This window comes from Heterocephalus glaber, unplaced genomic scaffold (assembly GCF_053883595.1).
Source record: "Heterocephalus glaber isolate CG9 unplaced genomic scaffold, H.glaber_assembly_v1.0 deba00001600, whole genome shotgun sequence".
Classification (NCBI taxonomy): domain Eukaryota; kingdom Metazoa; phylum Chordata; class Mammalia; order Rodentia; family Bathyergidae; genus Heterocephalus; species Heterocephalus glaber.
The window spans coordinates 6,921,650-6,940,539 of NW_028258372.1; the positions used below are offsets into that span (position 1 = coordinate 6,921,650).

An 18,890-nucleotide genomic window follows, 5' to 3' on the forward strand; every position below is an offset into this window, starting at 1 on the left:
AGAATAGCAAAGACTACAGAGCTGAGTAAGTCACAGTGCAAGACAAAATGTAGAGTCAAAACAATTTTGGTTAAAAAACCAATATGCAGGAGTCTTTAACCCAAAGGTTTTTTTGTTTGCTTTCCTCCATTTATTTAGCTTAAATTCAAGTTTCCTTGTACTATTTTTTTTTTTTTGGTACCAGGGATTGAACTCGGGTCCTTGTGCTTGCGAGGCAGGCGGCAGAACCACTAAGCTAAATCCCCCAGCTCCTTGTACTATATTTACTTTACTATTCTAAGTCATAGAGCCTAACAGTAATCTCTTTCCATTTATACTTTGCCTTGCTACCTGGTCATATAATTCTGACTGTTCAAGTTGGCCCTTTATATAGACACTATGGCTATCCATCATAAAGAAATCAAATAATAAATGCTGGTGCAGCTGCATGGGGGAAGAGGGTAGAACTGTTCCACATTGTTGGTAAAAATGCAAACTAGTACAACCACTATGGAAATCAGTATGGAGATTCCTCTAAAAACTAAAAATAGAAATTTTATTTGACCTAGCTATTCCCCTTCTAGATATCTTCCCAAAAGAGTTAAAGACATCATATTACAGTGATATATGCATACCTGTGTTCATAGCAGCACATAAATCTTGGAAGAGACCTATATTCATGAACAGATGAATCGATAAAAAAATGTGGTATTTGCACACAATGGAGTACTACTCTGCCGTAAAGATAAAATTGGGTCATCTGTAGGAAAATGGATGCACCTTGAGATCGTAATGTTAAGTGAAATAAATCAGACACACGAGCTTAAATATCATGTAATTTCTTATTTATGAGAAACCCAAATTATACATAAAGAACAAACAGAAGTCAGACAATAGGAAGTAGGGAGATCTTTCTCAAATCAGAAGGGAATCAAGAGATGCAGAGAATTAAGGAGTGAATTAAGATGAGTTACATACATGTACCAACTCCACACAAGGAATATATACTATATGTACTGCAAACATGTGCTAATAGGGCCAGGGATTTACCTCAGTGGTTCTGCCGCCTGCCTCAGAAGCACAAGGTCCAGAGTTCAATCCCTGGTACCAAAAAAACAACAAACCCAAACATGTATTAATAAAAAAAATAATAACTAGGATGTAGCTCAGTGGCTCTGCACCTGCCTGGGAAACACAAGGTCCTGAGTTTGCTCCCTGGGTACCAAAAAAAATTTTTTTAATAATAATAATAACTATATAGGAAAAAAGAACTCAAGTCAGAAACACTCCAATTGAACATTTAGTTCTACCTCTTACTAGCTGTATGATCCTGAAAAGGTTACTTTTCCTCTTAGTATGTCTACTTTTCACTTATTGAATGGAAACAATAAGAGCTTTTACATGGCTGCTAATGAGAATTAAGTGAGTTGGCCTACATGGCAGTTCCAAGAATTCACAGAATTCTAAAAATATTTAACTAAAAAACTATTCAGCGGGCTACTGACACGAAAATGGACAAACTGTGGTACATGCCACACAGTGAAATATCATACAGCAGTGAAAATGAATGAACTAAGGCTATGTGCAATAGTATTGATGCATCTCAGAAATGTAATGCTGCTTTAAAAATTCCATAAGACTATATTCAGGAATATTTCACAGAACTCAAAACGCTCAAGCATATACACACTTGTGATAAAACTTAAGCACAGAAAAATCTCAGACACCTAGTTCAAAGTCAACATTCTCACAGAAATGTATTCATGTTTGGATGCACATCTGAACTGAAATGTACACAGCTCTATTCATAGACAAACAAAACACACTGCTATTGTTCTAATCCTGTAAGTTTAAAATAAATAAATAAAGCCAAAGAACATATGTTACCCTTCATTTACCTACCTTGAATTCAAATCATGATGACAGCTACGAATGAAATTCTCTTGCTTTTTGTTATAAAAGCATTACACACCATAGCAACCATAGCTGTTGAGGGCAGCAGCACCATGGCAGCTGGGAAGAGTTAGCAATTTAGTTCTTGATTTTTGAGGCCGTGGCTCAAGATCCCATCTGTGCTGACTTCAGAGTAAAGGGAATAAATTCTTCCAGCCTAAAGACTAAAACATATGCTGCAGTAATTAAAGGTTCCTTGAGCCAGTTCAGCAGCACTAGTGAGGCTGAGCCTGATGACCTGCAAGCACACCAGGGGATTCCACGGAGGCAGTAGACTAAGGACATGCCTGAAGATCTGCCTCGAGGCCTCTCTATCTACCCGGCAGAAATAGGGCCCATCACCTCCATGTAGGATGGCTAAACCTTCTAGCAGCCTCTGGCTCCTACTCAACTGCAGAATGGGGAGTTGTAGAAGATAACAAGAGACAGAGAAAGAGAACCAAGATAGAAAGAGATAGAGAAAAGGAGATAGAAAAGAGAACAAAATTGCACTTTCTCTTTGCATCCTCTTTACTTGTTCTAGCTACATCTGGCCATTTATATTTAAACTAATTGCAACTCAATAAGTTTAAAATTAACTTCCTCAGTCACACTAGGCAAAGTAATGGCTGACAACAGTGTTGGACACAGCACATTTCTATCATTAAAGTACTCTAGACAGTACTCATCAAGACGCTAATCCACTACCATATTGGGCAAAAAAAATCCTAGTCAATCAGAAAAATGTCAAGGACTAGTCACCTGGCACAATTAATCTGACAGTGTTTACAGGCTTGGATGGCCAGCTTCTCAAGTGGTATCTTTATTTCCCCATCTCATTGTTTAGGGTTGCAAAGTGATTAAATGAACGGACTCTGGAGTTAGAAGGTTTGAGACTGAATCTCTGAACTGTGACGCTCTGGGTTAAGTATTCAATCTCTTATCTTACATATAAAAACAAAGATATATTTAGCACCTACCTCATGTAGGTTTGTTTAAAAAATAAATGACACAATCCTTGTAAACCTGTTACTATGCTCAGCAAATGGTAAGAACTCTGTAATTGTTAGCCATTAACCATTATTATCCTTGCTAAAAGGAAGAAGCAAGCAAGACACAGGACTGAATTTTATCAATTAAGCGTTTGTTAGAGTTCTGATAAAGATCTACAGTGTAAAAAAAGCAACATTCATAATCTTTTATATTTTTAATTTAATAGTTTCCTTTCTCACCTTTAAAAATCTATCCTTGACTTTTTACTCTTCTAACAAGCCTCTCTTCCATGCACTGTGTATATTGTATTCTGTATCAGGCACTACTCAAAATGAATTACATTACCAGCTTACTGAACCCTCACAAGAATGCTATAAGCAGATACTGAATGTACCTATCTATTTTCTGATGAGAAAGCAGAGACACTGAGAGGTTACATAATTCATGCACAATCATGCAGCTCATAAGTGGTAGTGATCAGATTCAAAGGCAGGTGGTCTGGATCCAGAGTCCCTGTTTCACAGTCATTATGCAATATGACCTCAACAGGCAGAAATACCCCCTCCAAAACAAACAAAACCTTCCAGGCTATTTATTAGGTAATGATATTGGAAATACTTTATTTGATTTGATTGGCTGTGACAGGGAAGGGCAAATGACTTGGGATTTGGTTATGACAACAGCAGCTATTACTGCCCTAACTTCTGACTAAATCCCCTGCAGGAATATAAATGAAATCCACCTCTATTTCTCAGAGAGCTGGCATTGTCCTTTAAGAGTTGAGGAAATTTGGGAGAGTGGTGAGTTTTCCCAATGACTGAGGAGCACCCTGAACATTGGATCTGAAGGATAAAAGAATGCTTACATCCCTCAATACATGTCACAATCCCATACAACGTTCAACTGTCCACCTAGGACATTCAGGTCTGGAACCTAATCCATTTTTTTTATTTTACTTTTTGTTTTTCTTTTAGTACCGGGGATTGAACTCGGGACCTTGTGCTTTAGAGGTAGGCACTGGAACCATTGAGCTAAATCCCTAGCCCCTCCTAATCCATTTTTAACATATAAGAAGTGATTGTTGTCCCTAAGAGGCTGCAGAAAAGGCTCATAATGTTGACTTATTGTCATCAAATCATTTCAAATTTCTTAGCATCTTCACCCACCCAGTAAATAAGATTGGTTTTCACAACTGCTTAGGTAGTTCCTACAGCTTGAATATATTTGCCATCAGCAAATCAAAGACAAAACATAGGACTCATTCCTCTAACTAGCTGGCATAAGTTTAGTTTTTTTTAACCTCATAGCTTCTAATGAAAACAAAATTGCATTGCCTATTTCTTCTTCTCAAACAAAATTCTAAAGCTCTTAACACCTGACTTCTTTTCAATGTCTTCTTCTATTGGTTTCTTATAATTCAACCAAAAAAACAGGGCAGGCATTGAAAAAAGATTCCAATAACACTAAACAAAACATATTAAATGACAACTATTTAACTTGTATTAAAAAGAATACTACCTGATCTTTTTGTTCCAGGTGGAACTAGAGGGAGAAAAAGAGTAGAGTTTTTAAATTTTTCCTAAATACCAGATTTTCTAATTACCTAATTAGAAAGGTTAATTACAATTTACAGGTTGAAAAAATTAATACAAAGAAGTTAGACAGCATGCTCAAGGTCATGTAGAGACACGCCAGCCCTATCCCAGTGGTAGGATTAAAACCCATGTTTATCCATTTCCATTATACCATGCTGCTTCTTGACAATAATTATTATAACTACTGCTAACTACATACCAGGAACTGCACTAAGTACCACATTTAATCTTCATCATAACAGTATGAAGCAGGTACCAAAAGTAGCCCTATTTTATAAGTAAGAAAACAAAGACTCAGAGAAAGTAAATTAAGCTGCCTGATGTCACATAGTAAATGGTGCACAGCTTCCATTCAAACCAGGTCATCTGACTCCAGAGCCTATGCTTTTAATCATTTACATTCTCCACTAGGACTAAAACTCCCAGCAAACAGCTAATTTTCATCACTAAAGATTTCTGATGAGATTACCACAGTTCTTTTCACAATAGAATGGTTTCTTTAGCAGTAGGATGAGGATGAGAATCTTCACACGGATGCATTAGCAAATGAAAAGTGTAGTTTTTATTTTGGCCCACAAAGGATTAAAACTCTCAAAAAACATAACCATTAACTTTAAGAAGTAAATATCTTCTTTTGATGTGCTAATATAAATATTGAACATGAAGTGATTAAAGAGTGTTTCCCATAACTGTGATTTGTGGGTAGAAAGGAGGGCAGTACCTAATGGTACAACACAGAAATATATCATTGTGTCGGCCTAGTTGAAGTACACTTTTTACTTAAGACTCCAGGCCCCTTTAACCCATAGAGCAGTCAGAAAAAAAGTAGCTACCAAATACAAAACAGACTACAGTCCTTTGAGAGAGATAAGCAAGGCTGATGACACACACTGTTATTTACAAATAAAGTCAGCATTGAAAATGTGACAGAGGTACCCCAGGAGGGGCTCTGCCTGACTCCCCCAGCATCCAACCTGGGCTCTGACCAAGAAAGGGGCTAAGCAACTGACAACTTCAGATTGCTATAAACCACAGCCACCCAACCGAGACAAGTCAACAACGGCCAGCCACTCTAATTACAGCTGCCAGAGCGTCCCCAGGCTTCTCAGGACTCAGCATTATGAGCTGCAGCCTGCTAGGCAGGACACAGGAAGGACAGGGGGCAGAATGACAAGGTCTCAAGCCACCCTAGCCTCTCTCTCCTTCTCTCAGGGACAGGTCAAGGTCTGTAAATCGGTGGATATCTGGGTGAGCTACAAAGACGTCCTTGATCACATGCCAGCACACTCCATCCCCACACTATAGTGACAGCTTAGGGACAGTGAGTGACACTGTTGGATAGAAAGTACTGCCAGACAGCATCAGAAGATGCAACTCGGAACTCAGGACCCAACTCCACTCCAGCCTCAATTTTAAAAGAATTTTTCATTCAGAAAGCTGGGTGGAATTCCAGAGAACAGTTAATCCTTCTATAGTTCTGAGCTATGGATATCCACATGGAAGAATGTCCTATATCATCACCCAAAGTCCAAGTGGCAGGAAGGACTTGCAGCTGGACATCAGCAAGAAGACTGAGAATGACACACCAAACACTGATGGACCGCAGCTACAACTGCAGGGCAGGCCGTGGGTGAGAGGGGAGGCCAGGGGCACAGGGAAGTCCCTTTAGTATTCTCAGGACTCAGGACCTTGCACTTGCAAGGCAGGCATGGTGCCACTGAGCTACATCCCCAGCCCACCCTTTAGTATTCTTTATACCCTTCTCTACATGTGCACTATTTTATAATGAAAAGGACTTAAAAAGAAAAAAAGAAAATGTGGTAGACATAGGAAAGGATTTATATTAATCTAACTCAAAGATTTTTCAACACTAAGATAGTGTAAAAGTGCACATACAAAACCATTCTGATTCATTTTCAATATGGCATTCAATAAATTACATGAGGTATCCCAACACTTGATTGCAAGGCAGTGTTTTTGTTAGATTATTTTGCCCAGATATAGGCTAATATAAGTGTTGTAAACATATTTAAGATAGACTAAGCCAAGTTAGCATGTTTGGTCAGTTACTTGTACTGTATTAAATATACTTCTGATTTACAATACTTTCAATTTGCAATGGGTTTACTGGGATATGAACCCATTGACAAATCAAGGAACATCTATAAATCAATTTTTTAAATATTTTAGATCATTCTTAGAAACTAAGGAAAAGCTAAGAACATTATCTGATGTTAGAAAATCCCTGAAATAATCCCAACTCAACCAGTGGGACACAAAGGAAGATCTAGAGAAAGAAACATTCTCTTCTCCACAGTGGTTAAGTCTTGGAATGTTTCCTAGGCAAAGAAGTCAGACTTAGAATGTGTCATGTAAATAATTCTCATTACCATCATTCTGAAGGTTTTATGTACATATTTTAGCTATATATGTAGACAGAATGTATAGTTACATTTATGCATTTATATATGAATCCACTGTGAAAATATATATCTGCATCACATAAACTGTACTTGAAACTGGAGCCAGGTTTCTGGCATCCACATTAGGCAAATTCTGGGAAGGAGCACACCAGCTTTACAGATGCTGTCTTAGTTTAAGGCTATTTTGGTTTAGGTATGTTTCATCTTACTCTTATTGTATATAGATGTTATCCAAAATATTGTAGTAAAACTAATAAACCTTTGGAACAATTAATATAAATATACTGTCAGGATTTTTTGGCCAAAGACTCCCATGCCAACTTAAGTGATCTTTTCTTCTCTGAACTCAGGATCTAAAGTGTTGTGGGTCCATCTATCCTCTTTCAATATAAGAACAATGTTAATAGATTAAAATGTGTCTAGTTCTTAGAATGCGCCGACTCTTTAAAATGCTTTATCTATTCTGTTACTTGTAATCCTCATAAAAATTCCATTATTAGACCCATTTGCTACTAAGGAAACTGACCTAGAGTTTAGGCAAATAAGCTCAAATCATACAGTCAGTTGGCAGAACAGGGTCTGGAACCTGGCCTCTGCATTAAAAAATAAAATCTATGCTCACATTTTTTACGTATTTCATTTCAATTTAAGATTTTAGCTGGAAAAAAAGGGAAAAAGGTTTCATTTGGAGAGGGAAAAGGGTTTTGCTATTTAAAATAAAAATACTTAACACCTACACTGATTAGGTTTAACTACATTACTCAAAATTTGATATCACTGTTTAGTGTTCTGGATGCACTGCATAACTCTGTATGGTTCAATGTTCTTCATGTTAGTGATAAATATATTTATGTCTTGAACTGCATCAATGTGAGCATAAACTTCCCACTGGTAAGTGCACTAGAACCAAGTTCCTGAAAATTTATATTTGTTTGTATTTCATACATTTCATCCAATGTAACACCTTCATATTTAAATTTTTCAAGAAATAAACTTAATTTAACTGGTTGAATAAACCCTCACCTTTCCCCTGGGGAAAGCAATTTTTTTTTTTTTTGTACCAGGGATTGAACTGCAAGACGGGGGTGGCAGCAATTTTAATTCTATACAAAACAAGCTATTTATAATAATGAACAATTGAGAACTCCTTATGATCACAGTAATGATCATATGAAACATCTAGTTTCTTGTCTATGCAGTGTCACCAATCAATGTATAAGATTGGAACAACAAAAAAGTTTTTAACCACAGAATTAGGAAAACATAGTTTCCCTGCAGAGCGACCGTTAATGTGACTTGTTATTCTAATGAAGCTTTCCTTTTCAAATTTAGCATTCACATCTGCATTCTTACTTGATTAATATTCACCACTATTATTTTATGCAGATCACATGAAAAATGAACCCTACATGCCAGGATAACTTGCAAGAAATTACTATTCATCAGCATGAATCAACAAGCCCACAATTATCACATTATCCACTGGGAAAAGTAAAAAAGGCTATTACCAAGGTCACGTAAAATTAAAGAGTGGGAGCAGGGTAAAGAATTTTTACATTGAAAATCATATAAATGTTTTGAGTAAAACTTAGCATGGCTATCTAACATCAAAAACCAACTGGGCCAGGGATTCAGCTCAGTGGTTCTGGAGCCTGCCTTGCAAGCACAAGGTCTCGAGTTCAAAACAGATTTCCGGCGCCTGCCTCACAAGCACAAGGTCCCAAGTTCGACCCCTGGAACAAAACAAAAACCAAAAAAAACCAACCAGATGAAGTTCTAACACAGTTTACAACACAGATGAACCGTGAAGACAGTATGCTAAGTAAAACAAGCTGGACAAAGAAAGGACAAATATTACATTATTCCACTGACATGAATTATCTAGAAAAGGCAAATTCCTTCCAGGAAAAGGTAGATTAGACTAATGGGAGGAAGACATGGAAAGTTAGGGTTTAATGGTTACAGTTCTTGTTCAGAGTGATGAAAAACTTTTAGAAAGAGTAGTAATGACTAAACAACATTATAAAGTTAACTAAGGCTACTAAATTGTACAATTAAACATAAAGTAACAAATTTTGTACTATATATGTTTTACTACAATAAAAATATATGTTATTGGAAAATTTAAACTTTTTCTTCAATTTCTGTTAAGCAATTGTTAAGAAAGCGAACTATGATTTCACAGACAGTATCCCACACTCTGTCCATGAGTAAGCCCTGAATGGTATGCCTCACAGCAGCATCCAATGTTGGAGACCTGTGAAGTGGGGCAGATGGAGGCAGGGATCAGAAAGTAAAGAGCTTCAGAAAAACTGTGGGTTAAGAAGGTGCTAACAAACCTAGAATAGGAGGCTGAGATGAACATTTGCAAGTAAAATAATGAAGAAAGAGGCCAGGCATGGGGGTGCACAGCTACAATCTCAGCTACTTAGGAGGCTGAAGCAGAAGGATCCCAGCCTGGGAGTTCAGGGCCAGCCTGAACTACATAGCAAGACCCTGTCTCAAATTTAGTAATAATAACAATGCAATAAACATACACAATTGTCAATGTTGCAATTTATTCTATGGTTTACATTTAATCAGCAAAAACCCCAGGTGTGATGGAAAACTAGTCATAGAAACCACAGTTCAGCTCTCTTTACACACACACACACACACACACACACACACACACAGGAAATTGCTCCTCCCCCACTTATGGTCCTAATCAGAGGAATACAGTTCTCCTAGTACTAGAGATCTGACACCAACACAGGCAACAAAGACCACAGAATATTTTCATCTCTCAGGGTAGTCTGAAACTAGAGTATCTTCTACACCTCACCATCACAAATCTTCAGAATGCCACTGCAGCATCACTGAGCACTGACCATTCGCTTACCTGCCTATGGCTTCCTACTGAAGGCCACAGCCACTCTGCCTGATGGTATTCACTGGCTGGCAGCTAGACTGGAGGTAAAGAATAAACATTACTCCAGCTTCTTTGCCCTCAAACAAGATACCTGTAGGGTGGATTCTATGCAACCTCATAAAAGTTTTCAATGAGACAGTTCCGGTTGCCAACAGCAGTAGCGAGCTCATTATTACATCCTGTATTTGGCTCCACTCTATCCTATCTCACTTTCCTACTCCCTTACAGGTACTTCTTGGGATCATTTTCCCAATAAATTACTTACACTTGAATCCTTGATTATGATTTCATCCTGTCAAACAACAAGAGATGCCTTTAGTTGTTCAATTCTATTTTGAGACCTACCATCTTAAAGTTTCCTTCATTGTACATTTTTTAAAGTATTAACTTAGAGATTTTTGTATTTTGGTGTTTTTTTGCTTTTGCAAATGGGGTCTTCTCTACCATTTTATCTTCTAAATTGTTAATTATATAAAGGCCTTTGGCTTTTGGGTATCAATTGTATCATACATACTATCCTATGAACTAATTTACCATTGCAGGGTTTGGTTTTGGTTTTGTTTGGCACAAGTGGGGACTGAACCAAGAGGTGCCCTACCACTAAGCTACATCTCAAGTCTGATCTATTTTTTTAGTTTGAAACTAAATTGCCCAAGCTGGCCTCACAATTGTGATCCCTTGTCTCAGCCTCCCAAGCAGCTAGAATTATAGGCTGCACCAGCACACCTGGGTGTTGGCCCTATAAGAAAAAATGTCTCAACTCCAGCCCTTAGTGACTGACCAGAGAGAGAAGACAAGTACAGTATACATAATAATACAACTAGCAGAAAATTGTTATGTTATTAAATGGATAAAAACAAAACACAGGAGTTCCAAAAAATAAACATTAATATAAACTAATTGTATCCCAGAAAGTTTCATTATCCAGCTGGCATCAGAGCTATACAAGCATCTATAGGATATGAAGGTCTATTCAAGAGAGAGAAGCATGAACCAAGAAAAATAACAGGGATATGGGTGGTGTGATCTTTTAGTTTACAGCAAAGGCTTTATGTAGCACAATGGAAGATGCAGCTACAAATACATTTTGAGGACAGAGCATTTGGCAAAGAAGAGATACTGAACATTTTTAGGCAGAAAAATAGCATTCATTACCAGAGGGGTTAAAAAAAAAAATCTAATGACTTGTGTGCAAACACTAGCTTTAAGCGGCTTGTGGAACATTCTAGTGATTTTTCTCATTTGCCTAGAAGCCAGTTAAGTGAGTTTAAAGTCCAGAAGAAATGCATGGCTAGGAAATTTTTTTTCAGCACCCTGACAATGAGCTATATCACCAGACTTTTTAAATTTTTAGATGGAGTCTCATTAAGTTGCTAAATTGATCAGGCTGGACTTGAACTTCCAATCCTCCTGCCTCTACCTCCTAGACTGCTAGGATTACAGTCTTGTGCCACCGAGTCTAGTGGGCTAGGGATTTTAATGTGGAAGTTATCAAGACTGGTTGAAGTGATGAAACTCACTGACACTTCCCAGGGATGATTTGACAGCTAAGAAAAAGGAGACAGGGGCGGGGGGGGGGGGGGGGACCTCAGGAAACCAGCGGAATGAAAAGGAGCAGATGTTTATCCAGATGAATAAGAAGCACCAACCCTACGAAGTAGAAGGACAGAGGGTATTTAAGAAAAAGAGAGAACACTGACAAAACTTCCCAGCAAGACGGAATAAGATGGGTCTAAACTAGTCTCCTGGGAGTTAGGCTGCTAATGACCTGGCTGAAAGGAGAAGTGGAATAGCAGGAGTGGGGCGGTGCACACGCAGGGAGGTCAGAAAGGAATATCCAGGAAAGACTGCCTTGAACTGAAATGCTGTTAACCAGATTGACAGGAAAAGTCATCAGAAGAAAAATAATACTATCTACAAAAAATAGGTTCAATTCATTTCAGAGATGTTCACCCTGAGCAAATTTTTTAAAAAGCTGTAAAGTACACACCCATAAGGATTTTCAAATTTAATAAGCATAACTAATTCGTTATTTTGTACAAAATAATCTTTTAAATTACAATGCCAACTTTTTGAGTAAAAGAACCCAATCAAAAATCTGGCAAACACACTACTCAACAAAATTTGATGAAAAGGTATGCAAATAAGGACATACCTTTTGTATGACCTCTTTCTAAAAGGAGCAAATTTATGTACATCCGCTACAAAAATTACTCTCCAGTTCTGCCACAATCTGACCAAGCTGATTCTAGGCAACCAAGTTCAATCTCAAGTTTTATTCATACTAGTTCCTCTTTACTTAAAAAGGACTCTCTACTTTATAATAGAAGGAGCCATTAGAAAACTTGAAAGTTCCTTTACTTTAGAAACTGAGAATATCATTTAGTTCCTAAAAATTTGCATCTCTGGCTGAATTCTGACAGCCCAATATCCAGGAAAGTTTGTTGTTGTTGTTGTTGTTGTTGTTGTTGTTGCTGTTGTTGTTACCTCAGTGCACAATTCCAGATGAGGCACAAGAGGAATGAAAAAGTTAAATCAAACTCTTCAGAGTTTGGACATCTGAAAAGTGTGAAACTATTACCTCTTCTAGCACTTTCTCTGAAGAAACTATCAGAACCATTTATTTTCAACTGCACGCATACATCAGGCTATCAGTTATGTGACACCTTATACAAAGACATAACTTCTAATTATATCCATTCTTTCATTTTAATTACTCTAGAGAGTGACTACATATTTAACTTGGCTATCTTTAAAAAATTAAGTTCCTTTAATGAAAGTATTTTAGATAGCTATGCCACTATACATCAATTAGAAAGTTAATCACTCTGCTTGTTCTCACAAAAGGATTTTAAAGGAAGTAGGGAGGTGGTATTGTTTTGTGATTTTAAGAAAGTTAATTACAGAGCACCTAGTCAGAGAGATCATTCAAGAAATAAGTGTATCAAAAACTCAAAAATATGTAATCTGCATAGTGTCAAGAAACAGCAAGAGATTCTCTTTTTAATGAGTTTACCCAGGTTCCATTGAAAAGAAAACTTTCAGTTGTGTCAGGTTTAGATTTCACTAAGCTGTAATCTTTACTATGCAATAAAACAACTACTTCAATTTTTCTTTTTAAAATTTTTTGAAGAGATAGAAACCAAACACAATCATAATCTATGATTAACAAAGCTCAAAATTAGCCCAAATATCTTACAAATTAAACTATAAATTAGAAGAGTTTCATGTAATAGAATTCAAGACATAGCCAGTCAGCAATTACATTAAACCATCTTCTACATGTCCTTCATCTTAGATTTGTTAATAATAAAGCAATTCATTTCTATACAGGAATGCTCCCTCTTAAAATGTAAACTCATTATAGCTGTGTGTAGGCAAAAGTGTCACCAGTAGCATTTAAAATTAAAGGTGACTTGTTTCAAAACATACAACCTTATTTTCCACAGTATTAATGGCCTTCCTGTGTGTTACTCCATACAAATTTTATCCTATTTTTTCACTAAATCCAATTAGTAAGTCTTAAAATACCAATTCCAGTTTCCCAAACACTTCCCTCAAGGAAATTCGGTCCCACAATAAAATGATATTGTGCCCCAGGTATTTCAAAACTCCTTCAATTAAATAAAATCAAATGAGATAAGGTATATCAGGTGGATTCCACAAAGTCTGTCACAGGGCAGACATTTAATAAACAATAATGGAACTTGAATTCAACCAACTTCTATGATATGAAAATATTAAGAATAAGAAGGTTCACATTTGACAGCAAATAAGATAAACATCATAGCAAGAACAAAAGGGCAAATGGAACACATTGAGAATGGAGAGTGGGAGGAAGTAAAAGAATCTGACCTCTGCATAACTGCAGATGAGACAGAAGAGTAATGTAAAAGATTCCCCAGGTCCAGCGTCCTTCATTCCTACTTGTTCATCCAGTTGAAGGAAAATAAGAAGGGCACTTACTTGTTATGTCTTGGCTGTCTGTCTATCCTACTGCTAACACTATTCTCCAACATATTCCTACTCTGAAGGCGGCCTTCTATTTCACAATCATCTTGCTGTATGCTTTCATAGTCAGAGACATGATTATAAAATACTCCATAATCTTTTACTAGGAAGTTTTTAGTGTTCATAGTATCAGAATCACAAACTCAGGATTATTCACTGTGATAATAACTAAACTGAAAAAGATGAATTGGTCTCTCTCTCTATCTTTTTTTTTTTTTTCTTTTTGCCAAAATCATGTTTCTTTACCTAGGTCAATGGATAAGCTTCAGAATGCATTTCTCATTAACTAAAATTCTTCCAAAATGCATATATGTACATTAGCTATAGTTCAGAACTTAAGTGTTCACCAAAGGCCTATGTGTTGAAGGTTTAGTCTCTAGGTTATTATTGCTCCTGGGAGGTGGTGGAACCTTTAAGAGGTAGGGCCTAGTGGGAAGTCTTTAGAGTCGAGGGAGCTCTTGAAATTGGATTATGAAAATCTCCCCCACCACCACCACTTTCTTTGCTCCCTGGCCAGGAGGGGAGCAGTTCTTTTAGGCTACGTGCTCACACCATGATGCACTTCTTCACCATAAGCCCAAAGCAATGGGCCAATCACAACCATGACCTGGAACCTCCAAATCTGTAGGCCAAATAAATTTTTATTTTTTATAAAATGATTATCTCTGATATATTTTATAGTGAAAGAAAGCTGCCCTGTAACACACTTTGTGCAAAGAGATGCCACAGGTTTTATTAAGTTACTTTCTTATCCCATGAACAGATCATGGAGCAAACAAAAAAGCATAATTTGAGGTGGAAGCCTTGTATTTGTACTTCAAAACTTCTTTTGTTATGGGAGTGGGTAAAGCAGAGTTATTCTGGGTAACAGTAATACTAGATAAGACACAACCAGGACAAAGAGCTGCAACTCTAAGTTAGAAAACCCACCAGGAACTTCTGAGAATTCCAAAACAGTTTGAATGGACTAGGTGAAAAGTAATAGTGTTGAGATTCTAAAGGACCAACAATTTCTGAGTACACAGCACAAGGAAACTAGAGAAAACATGTTCACTGAAACTGCAGATTAGAACATCACACTTGTCAGTGATTTAAAGTATCCCACTTGTGTCAGATCTATTGAAATTGTTCCATAGATCTTGGATGCTGTATTCCATGTTTGCTTTTTTGTTTCTACTTTTGTTTCTTCTTTGATGTTTTTTCCCTCTTTTTTAAATTTTCAGTGATTTCTATTAACCTATTTTCAAACTCACTGATCCTGTACCAGGCTGTTTCAGGATGGCTAATAGGCACTTCAAAGGTATTCTTTGTTTCCGCTATTTTTCTGAATTCTAGTATTTCTAGTCAATACTTTCTTGTAGGTTTTATCTTTCTGCTAACATTATCCATCTAATTATCATGCTATTCATATTTTTCATTAAAGCTTTCAATATAATAATCATAGTTATCTATCAAATATTTCCAGTATCTGTTGTTGTATCTCAATCTATTGATTATTTTGTCTCTTGGCAGTGCCAGGTTTGGTTGTTTGGTTGTTTGGGGAGTTTTTTGTAATTTTTTTTCTTTTCCTTGCCTTTTCATATGCCTATTTTGGTGAAAGCTAGACATCCAAAGGAGAGTAGAGATTAAGATAACAGTTTTTATACCTAGAAATTGGCACACTCTTTCCTCTGCTACTCCTTTCAGGTGGGGTTAACTGAATCAGAAATTGGGCTGAGTTTGAGGTTTATCCATGCATAGAGTTACTTTCAATACACCACCATCTTCAAATTCCTCTACTGGTGGGAGGACTGGTTTGCAGAGGTTTTTCTCAACGTCTGCTATCTTCCTTGGCTTTAGGGATTCCTTTTGTGTGAGGGTCTCCGCGCCACAGTTCGCTACTATTTGTTACTTACTATTCTGGTGAAAGGAACGGGATTAGAGATTTTTGTGTTGTTATGACTGAGCTTTTAGGCAGTAAGTATAACCTTGCAGATGCGGCCTTCTCAGTGCTTCTGTCCCTTCCCCAGCTGTGGCTCTGGGCCCAACATGCTCCCCTCAAGGGTAGGTCTGTTTCCATTCTTTCTCCCAGGCCGGGGATTTAGCTCAGTGACACCGAGCCTGCCTCGTAAGTGCAAGGTCCTGAGTTCGATCCCTGTTACCAAAAAAAAAAAAAAAAAAAAAAAAGACATAAACCATTCCTTTCTTCCAAATGCAGGACATTTTCACCAGTGCCTCAAAGGTTAACAGTGTTTTGGGAGAAGGGAGGGAAGGGAAAGGGGATGAAAAAAGAAATTAAGATATGTTATGTACATGTACAAACTTTCCACAAGGAACGTATGTACTATACACATATACTAATAAACTGAAATAATTTTTAAAAATAAAAATAAAAAGGGTTAAGTGTTTTTATTCCCTCTGGGGACCGAACCCAGGGTCTCATGCATGTTATGCCTGCTTCACTACTGAGCCACACTCCTAACCTATAAGATTTTTCTGTCCTCCCTGCTTTCATTTATTAGAGGAGAAACAGAAAGTAAGTAAGAAGTGGCAGAATTTCTGGGTGAATCTTCTACTAAAGCATCTTCTATTGATCTTCTCCCTCAACCCTGCAAAACCACAAGATGCCATCTCAGGAATCACTGTCTTTTTGTGGAGCACCTGATAAGAGTCTGTGGAGAAAAAGTCTAATAGTAGGCATGAACACCCCTCTATATACAGCCTCCAGGGATTCTGCACTCTTCCACCAACCCACACACAGTGCCCATAGATTCTGGTAACTATTCAACTTGAATTCTTGCCGGGGTCCAGCTGTGTCTGCCCCAGGTAAGCAAGTGCTCATGCCTCTCATTGAAGGTATCAATCTCTCCTTAGTCCTCTAGCTCACTGGCTGACCCTTAATATCACATCCCTAGAGGTCAAATAATCATCAATTTGCAGTTTCTCAGCTCCTGAGGAAGGTTTTTTGTTTTGCTTTATTCTGTTCTGTTCTGTTTTGTCAAGGGGGTAGTTTATCTGGTGGGGTCATGTTTTAAGATTAGAAGCCATGCTCTTTCTGTATCATAATTTTGTCTTTATTAATGCCTGAATTTATTTGCTAAGAGAATAATATAAATATAAAGTTTATTCAAAAGTCAACTTAAAAGTAACATTCCAAATTCCAAATTAGAATATTCTAATATAATTTTAATCTTAAAACCTAATTAGAGAATTTTGGCTGTTCATTCTTTTTTTCTGTTAATATATCATCAAGAAAGGTCTCATTATTTCCCTGACAATAAAATAAATTCAAAACTAAGTTGCAATAAAACATTTAGAAATAAACTACACTGAGAACTCAACCTAATAAAAAACACATAACAGCTGATAATGATTTCTTAAAAGCATTTGCTTCATGTTTGACAGAATGCTTTCAGAACCCCAATTACATATTCATGGTCCCCATAATTCTGTTTAACAAAATATTTTCTCAAATCTCTTGAGAGATTACTACAGAGTTAGAAGTTGTCTTAAGATCAAAGATCAAATAGAAGGGAAAACCCTGTAATTCTCTATAGCAGCTCATTGATCTTTCCCATCTGCTATGCAAGAAAGGAGGTGTATGTTAAGTTTGAAAAAAGAAAACCCTTCTAACTAAAAATGACAGTAAACTGATTCTGGCAAACATTCAAAGGGAATTCTTCTATACAAGATCAAACTCCCTTTTGCCAAAATATAAACGATGTCAACAACGGGAAATAAAATCAAGTTAGTAGAGCACTCTTTTATTTATATCTTTCTTTCTACAAATATATCATATGATCAGATTTCTATTATAAAACCACACATAGTAAATGAATTTTCAACCATCAAGAGGACTTCATAAGCACAAGCTTATGGGTAAATGATGACAGTCAGCTGGAGCAAGACACTGAGAAATGAAGTTAACTCAGGCTTGGAGAAATTACTGTACTTTCTTGGTATAGGCCCACAATTACAGGTTCCCTACACATTCTTTTAGGTGGAAACCTAGAAACTGTCCTATATGTTCACCTTGGAAACAATAAAAAAAAAATCCCTAGGAGTCAAATGATATGATACATGGGGCGGGGGTTTACCGGTGATCGAACTCGAGTCCTTGTGCTTGTGCTGCAGGTGGGGAAACCACTGAGCTAAATCCCTGGCCCTATGATACATTTTTTAAAAGAGAAGAAATTCTTTTTGTCTCTCGACACAAATGCTCATAGGCGCACAAATAATTATGGGCTCCAGTATCCTTCAAAATATCTTAGAATGGGGACTGATTCTTTCCTTAGTTTACCTTTAAGTTTATCCAGCTCTCACAATCATTGAATCACACTTAAAGTAGATTTATTTCATGGTATGTAAATGCTACATCGATAAAGTTGTTTATGGAAAAGAACATTATGAGATTCAATGTTACTAAATCAATGTGCAAACTTACAAATAATTCACTTTCTCCATCCTGTATACAGAGGTGCAAATAGGTTTGAAAAAAGATGTAGGAGGGAAACAAGTCTTTTCACAAATCATGTTAGAACAACTGGGTATCCACTTGCAAAAGGACGAATGTGAGTCCTTACCTCACTCCATATATAACAATTAAAATGGATCAAAGACCTAAGGGTAAGAGCTAAAACTATACCATTCTTAGAAGAAAATGTAGATAGAAATCTTCATGACCTTGAATTAAACAAGTGTCTTAAATATGATACCCAAAGCACAAATAACAAAAGATAACACATAAAATGGACTTCATCAAAATGGACATTATCAGTAAAGTACAAGACAAGCCAGGCACCATGGCACATGACTATAGTCCCAGCACTTGAGAGACTGAGGCAGGAGCATCACTTGAGCCCATCACCTTGAGATGATCCTGAGCAACATACCAAGATCCTACACACATGCACAAAAGGCCAGGGTATAGCATTTGCCTGGCATGTGCAAGGTCTGAGCTTAATCCCCAGCACTAAAAAAAAAATGAAAAATCAACAGAGAATGGAAAAAAAATGTGTAAATCATATATGTGATAAAAAGCTACTAAGGAGAATATAAAAAGAAACC

The 18,890-nt window shown here is 37.0% G+C and overlaps 1 protein-coding gene across 10 annotated transcripts in view; it reads right to left on the bottom strand.

Moving 5' to 3' along the window:
* Smyd3 (SET and MYND domain containing 3) overlaps positions 1 to 18,890 on the bottom strand; it is an 877,202-nt gene that overhangs the window by 755,173 nt on the left and 103,139 nt on the right. The window contains exon 1 of one of the 10 annotated variants that reach the window (XM_087194070.1): positions 9,804 to 9,910. The exons of 8 other annotated variants lie outside the window; for them this stretch is intronic. The gene's annotated coding sequence lies outside the window, so the exon portion shown is untranslated. Of the gene's footprint in view, positions 1 to 1,029; positions 1,051 to 9,803; positions 9,911 to 18,890 lie in introns of those variants that run through there. One more of the 10 variants, XM_087194069.1, reaches the window with a different exon arrangement.